General features: G+C 42.0%; 1 long non-coding RNA gene across 1 annotated transcript; it reads left to right on the plus strand.

Moving 5' to 3' along the window:
• The first annotated feature begins 8,992 nt into the window (after positions 1-8,992).
• Positions 8,993-12,384, plus strand: LOC306923554. Its single transcript, XR_013790078.1, has 6 exons — positions 8,993-9,132; positions 9,253-9,383; positions 9,535-9,642; positions 11,414-11,479; positions 11,574-11,681; positions 12,323-12,384. It is a non-coding gene; the product is annotated as an uncharacterized lncRNA (long non-coding RNA).
• The last annotated feature ends 2,525 nt before the right edge of the window (positions 12,385-14,909 follow it).

Genomic DNA, 14,909 nt, shown 5'->3' on the forward strand with positions numbered 1-14,909 from the left:
GGATGCTGCACACCCAGGAGAGGAGGAGGATGCTGCACACCCAGGAGAGGAGAAGGATGCTGCACACCCAGGAGAGGAGGAGGATGCTGCACACCCAGGAGAGGAGAAGGATGCTGCACACCCAGGAGAGGAGGAGGATGCTGCACACCCAGGAGAGGAGAAGGATGCTGCACACCCAGGAGAGGAGAAGGATGCTGCACACCCAGGAGAGGAGGATGCTGCACACCCAGGAGAGGAGGAGGATGCTGCACACCCAGGAGAGGAGGAGGATGCTGCACACCCAGGAGAGGAGGAGGATGCTGGAGACGAGGAGGGTGCTGAAGACGAGGAGGATGCTGGAGATGAGGATGATGAAGCTGCACACCCAGGAGATGAGGAGGGTGCTGCAGATTGTGGAGACTGGACTGTAGGTGGAACTGCAGGCAGGGCTACAGGCACCAGAGGCGGGACTGCAGGTGGATCTGCAGACACCGGTGGTCTCCGAGGCCGAGCCGGGGCTGACTGCAGACTCGAGATGGCTGACCGGGTGGGCTTGGTTGCTTGGCGATCCTGGGAGATTTTGCCCCGTTTGTTGGCACTACGGGGACCTCCCAGAGCCAGGCGTGTGCCCAGATAAGGATTTGGGGCATGAGGTGGCGCTGAATAAACAGGTATCCTTGCATGTTTGCAAAAATAAGACAATAGGTCTAATGGCTTGGCTTTCTGCTGGTCATTATTAGGGCTGGCAGGATTCAGGCTCAAGACTCCACACCTCATGGAGTGAGGGGCTTTCTGGGAAGTATGAACCAAGCTGGTCTCAAAGTCATTAAGCTTAGTACGGACAGCATCCAAACGGGGCACAAAATGGCTGACCCAAGGCCTCTCTTTAAGCCACTGCTGCTGGTTTGAAATCTCCCCCTCAACCTCAGCACGCAGGTTAGGAGGAGAGGCCATAAAACGATCAACCAAACATTCAAAGTCTGCCACTTTTAGGCGAAAAAGTTTTAACTCTGCTGGGTTCATAATGGTCGGATCATTCTGTCACGGTGGCAAAAATGTATTGAACCCAAGTGCAGAGTAATGACCAGCAAAGCAGAGTGTAATCAAAGCATTTATTAAATAATGCAGAAAAATGGCAAACTTATACAAACTACTGGCAGAAACTAAGCAGTCCAAAAACAAAGAGGTACAAGCAAATTACCAGCAGATTCAAAGCATAGTCCAGGAACAAGGAACAAGGCAAGAGATCCCAGGTACAACAACATGACATGAAAGTATGATCCGACAAGGTGTGTGTGCAATGAGTCCAGTCTTATAGGTGGTGGGTTGATTGCAGTAGTGTTCACAGGTTTGTAATGGGCTGGGCTGATGAGTGTGGAACCAGGTGTGTAATTGGGACTGAAGTGTGGAATGGGATGAGGGAGTGGCCGAAGTGGAAATGCAGACAGGGGGAGACTCAAACCATGACACACACACACACACACACACTAAGGGCTATATCTTGGGTCCACCCCTTACACCTTATTCCTAAACTTATTTGCCATTTTTTACAATTTTGAGCCGATCTACAAGCTCACAATGTGTCAATGTAGATCGGCTAGTTGAACTATTTTAAAATGTATTTCAAAATAGTAAAAATTGGAATGGATGGTCCCTGGAACAGACATTGTTTGAGATGGGGGGGTCGGTGACCAAATCCATATCATTGTGGGTGTCCTTGTTGTAATGAGCACCACTGAAGCAACATAAGTTAAGATTTTGAATACATTTATAGAATCGGCCTCAGGTCTTAAATTCCCCACCAGCTTAATTAATGAATTAACCTCGTATTGCTTTTCAACCCTTATTTTGAAAAGCCAAATACCCGTAACCGGATGTTATCATGACGTAATGGTGTGTGTGTTGTCTTGACCGGTTGTTGATCTCTCGCTGGGTGCAGAAAAAAACCTGCATATGCATATGAACCTGGACATGGCATAAATATATGCAGCATAGGTTATAAGCTGCATATACTTGCCATATATTGGCATAATATGTTAATATATCTAAAATAAAACCATAGCACTACCTTTTCATGTCGCGCACCCCCTAGAAGGCGCTCGCACACCACAAGGGGTGCACGCACCACAGTTTGGGAACCACTGGGTTAACAGAATGTTGAAATCTAATTGGTTCTAAAGAAGATTAACCATACAAACAGAAAACTAGGACTTTCACATAAATCAGTATGGCAAGAAAGTAAAAATGCAGCTGCAATGAGATAAAAATCATGTGTTTGGTAGATATTAAGTTTATGGTTGTGATCTGTCAATGTAATCTGTATTTGGGTACTCAGAAAACATGGCGAGAGACAACCGTTCAGTATGATTGATTATGTACCGCAGTAGGGGACAGACTTAAATGAACTCATCTGCTCTGTCTGACTCAAAGCCTCAATACACCGTTACCAGTTGCACACAACAAGCGTATGTCAATACTTTTTGAATGTGATTAAAAATCTAACACAAACCCAACAATTATTATCTTGCTTTGACATTCATCTGTATTGACAGGAACACATGGTAGCAGATTGTGGTGGCCTATAGGTCAAAGGTCACAGGTCTAGATCACATGTATGATGTCACTTAAAACATACATTTAATTTATCTTTTCTTTCCTTTCTTGTTTTATTTTATTTTATCCCACAATTTTGTAACCCTTTTTTTGTAGAGTCATCAAAGAATTTAAGATACATGTACAGTGTAGGTAGTTTCGGTCTCTTTTGTGTCTCACTCGATTACACCACTTTTGGTACAATAAGGGTGTCTGTTCTTTATTGTGTTTCTCACTCTATGGTTCTATTTCAATGCAATTACAAATACACCATAGATAATGTTTGATTCCCCCCATGTTCTCTATCCCACTTTTAATCATTGGATTTATACTGTACATTGTGAGATGTAATGATATTATATGACTTGTTAAAACACTATCAAAGTCTAACAGCATCAGAATGTTATCAAGTCAGTCTGACCTTTAGTCAACAGTCAGACACAGAGAATGACTTTAACTATTGATTATTAACCATTATGATCCACAGTGAACTGCAGAAAGACTCTTTTTATAACCTGATAGAGGAAATGTTCAACCATTTAACCCCTTAAATGTCAAGTTTGAGTCTAGTGCAATTCCAAGATACTATCTGAATATCATGGTCTGTGGAGTTACGTGAAAAATACATACCGACAGTTTTTTTTGTGTTTTGTGTCTTGCCGTGAAAGCGGGTGGAAACGTATAGTGATTCATGTGAATGTCGCTTTCAATAACGGTTGGTCACTATACTGTCAGAAATCCTGAAAAAGCATTTGAACATGATTTGTCCCCACAAGTACAGGACTTGTGAACAAGCAGGCCCCATGCATCTCTGTTCTGTGCAAAACATGTGTAATGTGATGCCTCTTGAACTGTGACTGGTAGCCTATTCCATCATTCTCTGTAAGAGGAGCTGTGTAGTATTGTCAATGCATTGTGTGATCTGTCTATGACTGTATTCATAGGCGGATCTAGAAATGATGGGCCCCTGGGCCACCACCATGCAAAAGCCCCTCCCCCCAGTGCCTTTTCTTTTCTTCCCGACGTGGCGCATACTGTCTGCACACGTGTACGCATAACAATTATGACATATAGGGCTGCAATTTTCAGGATTTACAGCAAGGGATTGCTTAAAAATAATAAACAGCCAAAAACTAAGCCAAATAAATGCAAACTGATGGTTTAAACACACAGTAATGTACCGTATCATGATGGTTTAGGACTTTTGGGATTATTTTATTGACACAAATTAATAAACCCATTGTTAATAACAGTGACAAGGACCATGTGCGTCACTGTTATTATTGAGCCTCTTCACGGTCACGCGGACGCTCAAGCTCAGGGACCCCCCTAGCTCAGGGGCCGTGTATTTATTGTGTTCTGATTTCTTAAAATGAACGTCTGCAAGCCGGGTAAAGCATCCATCCATCCATCCATCCATCCATCCATCCATCTACCCCATTTTCAACTGTATTTTATTATATTTTGACACTTGCTTTGGCATTGTAAACAATAAACATATGCTTTCTCATGCCAATAAAGCTCATTTGGATTTAATTTGATAATATTACACTGTACTTGTATGCTATAGCATCTTTCATGACAGCAGCCCAGATAGCATCAGATTAAAACATAGATCAACCACTTGATCCTGCATGGCTATTATCAGTTTTCATATTCGACATGTCTTTAGAGAACCACTCTGACCATAGACATATAAACGTAGACGCCCTTTCTGGCTCTGAGGCGTGTGTCACAATTGAAGGCACAATTTTCCCCACATTCCTTGCAAAGCATTTACCTTCAATGAGCGCTTCTGCGTGCGTAACATAAGTCCCGGAAAATACGCACTGTGATTGGCCAGTCACTTGAGTGACCTGTGATTGGTCACTCGAGTGCCTTCAGCAAATGCCTTCAGCACTTCTAAATAAGAAAGCTGCGGAGAACTGTTGTTTTGTGTTCATTCTTTAATGTTTTCAGTTAGTAATCCCCCAGGCTCTGATGTTGTATTGTTGTATTAATATGTTTGTGTTTGTTTGTTTGTCTTGTTTCGTATTGTAATGTATTGTCATTGACTTCCTGCCTTCATTGGGAGACACGTCGCTCCAAGCTGCAGCTGCAAGTGAGGCATCTATTTTTGAGTGGTGCAACCACTCCAAGGCACAGCAATGTCCGTGTTAACTTATGTTTGTGTGTGATGTGTGACTATGAGTACCAATGAATATCAGTAGGGGCACTGTTGTGCCAGAAACAGAGAGATAGTGCTGCACTGTTGCCTGCTAATGAGAGAGAGGGAGAGAGAGAGAGAGAGAGAGAGAGAGAGGTGGGGGAGAGGGGAGTTGCACCATTCGGTTCACACGGGTGTGATTTTTTAAATATCTATGACTCTGACAACATCCCCTTCCTCAACACTCCAGTGACTCCACTAGGAAGCAAAGAACAGTCATCAATGGCAGCAAACGAATTATTCATTATTCACTGCCCACTTCACTCTCAGAAAGGATTTTCACCACTCTTCATCGTGGTTAGCAAGACCAAACACTTTAGAAACTCATCTCTCAAGTTGAAAACTATATAAATGATCCCTGAAAGTATAGTCTTGCTGTGAAAGTGGTGTCACTTTCATTAACGGCTGGTCAGAAATCCTGAAAAAGCATTTGAACATGATTTGTCCCCACAAGTACAGGACTTGTGAACAAGCAGGTCCCATCTCTGTTCTGTGCATAACATGTGTAATGTGATGCCTCTTGAACTGTGGCTGGTAGCCTATTCCATCATGCTCTCTGTAAGAGGAGCTGTGTAGTATTGTCAATGCATTGTGTGATCTGTCTATATGTATTGTGTATTTATTGTGTTCTGATTTCTTTGTATCCTGAATTCCTGATGGTTGCTTGGTACAAAATGAACGTCCGCAAGCCGGGTAAAGCATCCATCCATCCATCCATCCATCCATCCATCCATCCATCCATCCATCCATCCATCCCATTTTCAACTGTATTTTATTATATTTTGACACTTGCTTTGGCATTGTAAACATATGCTTTCTCATGCCAATAAAGCTCATTTGAATCTAATTTGATAATAATACACTTTACTTGTATGCTATAGCATCTTTCATGACAGCAGCCCAGATTGCATTACATTAAAACATAGATCAACCACTTGATCCTGCACGGCTATTATCAGTTTTCATATTTGACATGTCTACTACTCTGACAACATCCCCTTCCTCAACACTCCACTAGGAAGCAAAGAACGGTCATCACTGGCCGCGGTTACATTACGGCTTGTCATTCCAAATAAATACTTCCGAAAAAAATACTTTGGAAGTAATGTTTTTTGCTGCGAGTTTACATGGGAAATGGTCGTTCCGAATGAGTGTTTACATGGACGATTTGATATAAGACATGAGCAGGGTTGGGAAGTAACAGATTACATGTAATGCCGTTACGTAATCAGAGTACAAAAAACGGTAACTGTAACGTCTTAGAGTACATTTTAAAATGTTGTACTTTTACTCCACTACAATTATTTTAGTTAATAGTTACTTTGTAGATTTGTATTATTATTACAAAACACATATTAACCACTTTAGCCCTATATATATTTTGGACATGTGAAAATTGCCGATCTACAAGCTCACAATGCCTAGTGATGCATTGTGAGGAAGATTTGTATACTCTTATTCTTACATTTGGCACACTTAACTGAGTTAACTCAATTACATTTTGAATTCGGGACTCTTATTTGTAACGGAGTATTTCTATATTGCAGTATTGATACTTTTACTTCAGTAAAAAATGTGAGTAGCTACTTTTTCCACCACTGGAAGTATCAATACTGCAATATAGAAATTACAAGTAAAAGTCTGGAATTCAAAATGTCCTTAAGTAAAAGTACAAAATGCAGCCTAATTAAAGTACCAAGAGCAGAAAGTACTCATTGTGCAGAATGTCCCATTTCAAGTTTTCAAATGTTTAAACATCTTTTGACAATAGCCGATCTTCAAGCTCACAATGTGTCGCATTGCAATGCCTTGTGAGCTTGTAGAACTTTTCAAATGGCCGAAATTAAGTGGTAAATGCATGTTTTGTAATAACAATCAAACTCTCCAAAGTAACTAGTAACTAAAGTTTTCAAATAAATGTAGTGGAGTAAAAATACAATATTTGGATCGGAGATGTAGTGGAGTAGAAGTAAAAATATTGGAAATTGGAAATACTCAAATAAAGTCCAAATACCTCAAAATGTTTCTTAAGTACAGTACTTGAGTAAAGGTACTTAGTTACTTTACACACCACTGCCTAACAGCTATAGCTGCTATATGACTGAGCGTACAATGTGTAGATGATTAACATCACAAATCCTCTTCCTTTATAGGTGAATTCACTGTTCCGAAAGATGGCAAGTACAAATTCAACCTTACCATCACTGAGGCGTGGTGGCCTTGGAAGAGTACTGTAGAGATCACTCGTGCGCGGTCTTCCACCTCGATGCTCTGGCTACGCTGAGCTGAAGGCAGGGGATCGTGTGTATGTCGAATGTCGACCTATAGATTGATATCTATATCCAGAACATGCTTAAAGTGGAGTTCAGTGTCAAACTAATCCTCCTCAAGGATCCCCCCCCCCCCCCCCCCCCCCCCAGGGGTCCTTGAGGGAGTTTCAGGGGATCCCTAGCTAAATGACAGTTTGTAAAAAAAATGGACCCTTATGGGTCTGTAACTCTACACTGAGAGTGTACAAATGCCTAACACTACACTCTCAGAGTTAAATTAACATTGATTTTGCAATATAAATTGGGGTCTCAGAGATGACAATGCCATTAAATCGGGGTCCTATAGAGCTCCGAAGTCCTGACGTCACTTTCAGTAGAGGGCGTCAATCGCCAGGTTCATGTATTTGTTTATTTGCATTGAGATCCCCATCGGCGATTTTAGGTCGCTTCATATAAGAACTGTGTTTGAAAAATAAACCGATCACCCCGGCTTTATCACTCATATGGATATGAAGCATCGACTGAAGGTGGAAATGTACAAATATACCCAAAGAGTAACAAAATAAGCGCTATAAACGAGTCAAACAACCCATAGACTACATGTCCGGGTAGGCGGGGTGACTGGCTGCAGCTGCCCGTCGCACCCAAGATACGTCACGCTTAGCGCGTGTGTTTTATTTACTACTACTAGAAGACTCAGACTTTGTTTCCTCTCTCCGTTTTAACGTTGCAAACAAACTAAATGAGAAAACACAATGGTACTGTGCTTCGTCCCAGATTGCGAGCATGTAAGCGGTCAGTGCCACGGTTGTACTTTCTACCGTTTTCCTGAAAATAAAAGGACGAGACGCCATTGGATTGAGAAGATACGGTAAGGATAAAACAAAGTTACGGGTAAATGGTTTTGTTGCCAAGTCAGTGAAGTGACAATGCACAACATATGTGTTTATATCTGTAGCTTAAAGCTTTACAGTTTATCAGAAACAACCTGGAAAAAGATTGCTTATCATTGATTATCATCCTGCAGTTTTTGAACATCTGGAATGAAGCAGGGAGGTGATCTGTAGGCTGTAGCCCTGGCTATCGCCACACAAACAACATCAAACGGTGCTTTAAAAGTATTGATAGTCCACCCCAAGCTTTTACACTTTGATTTTATTTAATTTAGAAATGGGCATTAGACATATACGATATCCCACTTACTGTATTAAACTGCACTTTTTGTGCACAACCAATAAAACACCCGTTGAATGTGTGGGTGCTGAGTTTGTGTGTCTATCGTTTCCTGATCATGGAATGATCCCAGACTAATCTAATCTTATTTTCACAAAATGTTAGTTAATATTACTTTCAAGCAGGTTTTTACACAATTTTGATTATTGGGACTGTCATTTTTCTATAGTAATTTTTCAGTCATATCTGTCTTTGTTTACAAAGCAAAACAGAAAATCAGAAATGGTATATGTTCCATATTATGTTAATTGACAAAACTACAATTAAATAGTTAGTTTTTGTAGAAGCCATTTCAACTTTTTTGTATATTGTTTAGAATGATCAATTTTGATTATTGGTTTATTGACTCAAGGTGCATCATTGGGTTTTGTTGAAATGTTTGGAGCTGACAAAATAGCCATTACAATTTGAATTTGTGTGTCATTGTCAAGTAAAATAAAAAAGAAAGTAAGGTCTGCACACTGGACTGAGCTCCAAAAGCTTAATGTTTTATCTTCTCACCACAGAGACATGACGAGCCTCACGGCTCTTCATCAGACAATGGACATCATAAACAAGCACCTACATATACCTGCCATTGCTGTGTCACATGACCTTTATTTAAATATGATTGACGGTGTTATGAGCACCAGCTGTGTCTGGTCATGTGACACAGCAGTGTCAGGTATATGTAGGTGCTTGTTTGTGTTGTTCATTGTCTGATAAAGAGCCGTGAGGCTAGAAGTGTCATGTCTCTGTGGTGAGAAGATAAAACGTTAGGCTTTTGGAGCTCAGTCCAGTGTGTGGACTGCGGACCTTACTTTCTTTTATATTATTTACTTCAGCCCAGCACCTGGCGTTCAGTTAGTGGATGTGCGTCTTCTATTGTTTCCTATTGTCAAGTAAAATGCCATGCTTGTGACTGCCCTAATAGTCTCTAAGTAAATGTCTAACATCTTACCATATCATCATTTTTATTTACTTTTTTTTAAGACGGAAAGACCGGAGGCCCAGCCAGGATTCGCGTGTGTGCAGCTGCCATTTCCCTGCTGGCATCTCCAGAGGGCCTATATGGTTTTACAACCGTAAAGGCCCTATGGTTAGGCTTAGGCCCTGTTCTGCAGGTACGCAGCCTCCAGCAAGTCTGCTCCATTTCTTTTTCATACATCTGATGTGCATGTTCTTAATGTTCACTTATACATCGCATGTCTTTAAATATATCTCCACCTCAATCAGCTGTCTCTCTGTGTATCTGTTTGTCTCTGCAACCTCCAGCAAATCCATGCACCTCTGCCGATACAACCGCTCCAGTTCCATGTGAAGCCTTGCCTGAAGCTCCATGCACTTCTGCCATAATGTCACCTCCAGTTCCATCCATCTTAGGTACGTTAGTTATGTTTGTAATGTTCACCATCATCCAATTTGTCTGTAAATGTACATCCACTGAATCCATTCTCTTTGGATCTAATAGTAATCTCAGCAAGGCAAATGGCTTCTTGGTTAGAGTGGGTGACAATGTTAAATCATAGCCGACTATTCCCATCCAGCCCATTACCTTATCAATCTCCTCCCATCAGGTAGGAGATATGGCAGCATTGGGAGTAGAACCTCCCGTTTTAGAGACAGCACATACCTCCAAGCAGTCAGGCACCTTAACGACACTCTTGCACTTCAAACACAAACTAGACGGTATGCACTTTAATTATGCACTTTAAAAATGCACTAACCAGTTTCTTCTACTGTCTGTACTGTATACATGCGTCAAAGCTGCAGCTTGGTCCTGGTCTGGTTCTGTTTCTTGTGTCTCTTTTTGTTCTTGTCTTTGTGCTGTTGTTTATTGTGTTGTCTTGTATGTGAGAGGAAGTATCATGACAATTTCCTATCAAACTTGTTTTGAAATGGCAAATAAAATACTTGAACTTGAACTATCACACGTAAAGATGAAATTACCTACCTAGGTTCCATCCTGGAGGCTAATCTTTCCGGTGATAAAATGGCCACCAACGTAATCAAAAGTCAACCAAAGAACAAGATTCCTTTACAGGTTCTCCTCACTGGTCAACAAAAACACCTTGAAGACCTTAACAGGAGCCCTCTTACAAGGTTTCTTTGACTATGCATGCACCTCCTGGTACCGCAGCACCTCAAAGGCCCTTAAAACTAGGCTCCAGACTTCCCAAAACAAACTGGTCAGGCTCCTACTTGGCCTCACCCCCCGAACCCACCTCACCCCTGCCCACTTTGACAGGCTGGAATGGCTTAGGGTCGACGACAGAGTACAGCATCTTGCAATGGGTCTGGTCCACAAGATTCGATACACCACCAAGATACCCATGTACCTGTCTAGATACTTCCTTAATGTTAACGAAGTCCACAACACCAGAGGAAGTGCAACGAACCATGTACAACCCAGATTCGGCACAAACAGGGACTAAATTATTTTCGCTCCTATGCCACCAAAATGTGGAACGCCCTACCAACAGTCATTAAGACATGCAAATCCCTTGACTCCTTCAAAACCGCTCTCAAAGGGCACCTACAGATGGCTGCAATTCGAAACTGGCCTCCGTAAAATCTGAATCCCCCCCACCGCCCACCCCCTTTTCCCCTCACTGTATATTTTTCTTTTCCCTTTCCCCCCCCCTTTTTACCTCCCTTATGAGTGTCTATTTGTACGTCTCTAAATGTTTTGATGAATTGAACAAGGTGGACCCTCTTGTAAACAAGTGTAATGCTTAATTGGGTCGTCCACTCACAGTTAACAGTCTTTGTATTGAGTTTGTGCTTGAAATGTACTTTAATTCTGCAAACTGCAAACAAAATATTTCAATCAATCAAACTTCAATCTTTTCATGACTAATGCGCTCTCTCTCTCTTTGTGGCAGCGGTGGCCGAACGGATAGCGGAGCGGTCTTGATACCGGAAGGTCGCCAGTTCGAATCAGCTGTCCGACACGTTAAAATTACCACCGCTGAAGTGCCCTTGAACAAGGCATTGAACCACTACGATGAAATGTGTTCTATGAGCAGGGCCTGGCTGGAAACAAGTTCTTGAGCTTAGCCCAGCTACCCTGGGTAAATATAGTAATCATTTCATTTCTCTCTCTCTCTCTCTCTCCCTCTCCCCCCCTCCCTCCTTTCTTTGCAACCTCCAGCAAATGCATGCACCTCTGCAGATACAGTTCCATGTGACGCCTTGCCTGAAGTTCCATCCATCTTAGGTACTTTAGTTCGGTTTGTAATATTCACCATCATCCAATTTGTCTGTAAATGTCTCTCATTCTGTCTGTGTGTCTCTCTCTCTGCAACCTCCAGCAAATCCATGCACCTCCACCTCTGCCGATACAACGGTTCCATGTGAAGCCTTGCCTGAAGCTCCATGCACTTCTGCCATAATGTCACCTCCAGTTCCATCCATCTTAGGTACATTAGTTATGTTTGTACAAACCCTCCCGCTCACTCAGATCAGCCAACGCAGGGAAGCTTAAGGTACCTTCACTAAAAACGCCGGGACAACGCTCCACACGTCCCAAACTCTTCTCCCTTCTGGCTCCAAAACTATGGAATGCACTTCCCATCACAGTCAGAACTGCAGCCTCACTCCCAATTTTCCGCCGTAGTCTGAAAACCCACCTCTTCAGACTCCACCATGGCCCGTAGCACTTGCCCTAGCCTAGCCCCTTAGATAGCACATTATGTAGACTTAAATAGTATTTTAAACAGACTTATAGCTTGTTATGTAGACAGCTCTAGAATCGCACTTTATGTAGTCATAGCACTTTATAGTACACATGTATAATATATTATATAGTATAGTATGTATAGTTTACATAGATACTCCACTGTTACGTTCTTAGTTTACTCATGATAACTACTTTTTATATATGTGATGTATGCCATGCTTTTTGTTATTGCTTAATGTAAGTCGCTCTGGATTAAGAGCGTCTGCTAAATGCCTAAATTGTAATGTTCACCATCATCCAATTTGTCTGTAAATGTACATCTACCTCAATCTTTTCATGACTAACTCTCTCTCTCTCTCTCTCTCTCTCTCTAACCTCCAGCAGATCCATGCACCTCTGCCGATAAAACGGCTCCAGTTCCATGCACTTCTATGTTCCATCCATCTTAGGTATGTTTTGTTAATGTTCACCATCATCCATCTACATTTGTCTGTAAAAAATAAATATACATCCACCTCAATCTGTTCATAAATCTCTCTCTCTCTCTGTCCTCTCTAATACAACCACCAGCAAGTCCATGCACCTCTGCCGAAATGCCTCCTGCGGATTGGACAAGATTGCAGAAAATCATTGATGATGCTCAACAAGAAGAGATGATGATGGAGCTACAGACTTTAAAAGATAAACAACAGTACTGTAGGGACAGCTATTCTGCCTCTCAAGTTCCAGATATCGTCCTACGTATGGAGACTGGACTGCCAGATAGAGCAATATTCCTCGATGTTGTGTTTTATGTGGGTCTGTTCAAGGACTCTATAGCTTATTTCAGTGGATGGAAAGTGGATGTTCTCACTCTGGAGGACCAAGTTTTCATGACCCTGATGAAATTGCGAAAGAACTACACTAATTTGCATCTTGCCCAGTTGTTCCACTGCAGCACTTGTACAGTCAGCAATGTAATAATCACATTCATCCATGTGTTACATGAGATTCTCTTTAAAGACATCATGAGTGTAGTGCCAAGTAGAGAGAAGAATCAGTTAAGCCTCCCTGCCTCATTTCAGAAGTTCAAAAACTGCAGGATGATAATCGACTGCACTGACATTAAAATAGCTGCTCCTCATCAAATGGACGAACAGAAGCAGACCTATTCTGCATACAGAGGGATGCACTCTTTCAAGTTATTGTTGGGAGTTGCACCAAATGGTGTCATTTACTATTGTAGCAATCTTTTCCCAGGTTCAGTTTCTGATAAAGCCATAGTCCAAGAGTCTGGCATCCTTAGTCATTTTAAATCTGGAGATTTAATTCTAGCAGACAAAGGCTTTTTAATTTCTGACATTCTGCCAGAGGGGGTTTCAGTCAACATCCCACCATTCCTAAACAATGGAAAGTTCACCGAAAGTGAGGTCCTGTTAACAAAGAACATAGCTAGAAATAGGATCCACGTTGAACGAGCTAATGCACGTCTGGAAGACTTCACGATCCTCCACTTCATTCCACCCTACCTTCGTAGCTATGCTGATGTGGTGGTTCAGGTCTGTGCCGTCTTGGTGAACCTGCAGGAACCTCTCATAAATGAGATTAGAGATTCACTTGTGTGGTAAATGATTTGTAATCATCTGAGAATCTAAACTGTTGTGCTTTTTTTAATAAATTGATTTAGCACAGTCATGGAATGTGTCTTCTATTACGCTGCCTTGTTTCACGTTTCATATTCGCTATGTAGTGGTTTTCAAACTCTTGTACCCAAGACGCACCACGGCACCAGTGAGTAAGTCAATATCTCAAGTCAAACTGTATTCATAGCTAAAATAGCTGATCTACAAGCGCACATGCATTATGAGCTTGTAGATCTGCTATTTTTGCTCTATCTATAGGCACACCTTGTGCATGGGCTCTTATCTCTATGCAAGGTCATGCTGTAGTACTGTAGAATAGAAAATGAAATCAGACTTCATCCGAAAAATGTATTTGGCCTAGCCTTTTCATGTAAATAATTGGCAAAGAAAGAAGATGAAGAACCTTATTTTCAATTTGACATTCTGGCATATATACAATCAAACATTTTAAGTTTATGACCGATGCCTCGATCCAGCAGCATCCAGCCTGAGTCCATGCTGAGACATTTGGCTCACTTTGTCAAATCTGTGCTTAACCCATTCAGGGCGGGAACACATCTGTCACCTTATAGCTTTTAAATGTCGGCTGTTGAAACACAGCAGATCTACAAGCTCATAGCGGCACCGAGTGTCTCACTACGAGCTTGTAGATCTGCTATTTTTGAAAATCAAATGTGGCATAAAACTTTGAATATATATTCTTTCAGAGCAAACGTTTTAACTCAAATCTTTGATTCTGGGGGGGTCCCTGGAACAACATTTCTGATGGGGGGGGGTCACAGCCAAATACATCTAATTCTGGGGTGTGTGTGTGGTCTCAGTCCTAAATGGGTAAATCATTTGCTGACATGGTTTGGGAGCATGTGGACTTGATAGAAGGTCTCCAAAGCTTGGATGTTATCCTTCCAAGAGTCATCACAATTGATCGGGATGATGACCACATCTTTGGTTGTCCACACAACGAAATAGCAGGTGGTTCGTCCAGATAAGTGGAGCTGGCCTTGGACCTGGTGCCAGTAGACATGGGCTCTCTTAAGGCTAACCTTCCCTCTGGAGACAGAAATCCTTGTTCTGAACTGCCTCTTCGACTGTGAGGTTCCTCTCTCGATAGGGACATTTTACCTCAAGGAGGCTATCAGTGCCTACAAGGCCATCAGGAGAGGCACCAAGGATCCCGCTTGTGTTGAGGAAAATCCCAGACTTCTCAACCTTTTGACCTGTCTCTTTCTCAAAAGCCTTGATCCCTTCTTGTTCATTGGCAACTCCATGCTGCACTGCCTTTACAGTTTACACCGGCAAGGTTGTACTCCCCACGTAGCCTTTTCAGGAGGCTTGGGGTGATCCGC

The sequence above is a fragment of the Electrona antarctica genome (genome assembly GCF_951216825.1).
Source record: "Electrona antarctica genome assembly, chromosome: 5".
Lineage (NCBI taxonomy): Eukaryota > Metazoa > Chordata > Actinopteri > Myctophiformes > Myctophidae > Electrona > Electrona antarctica.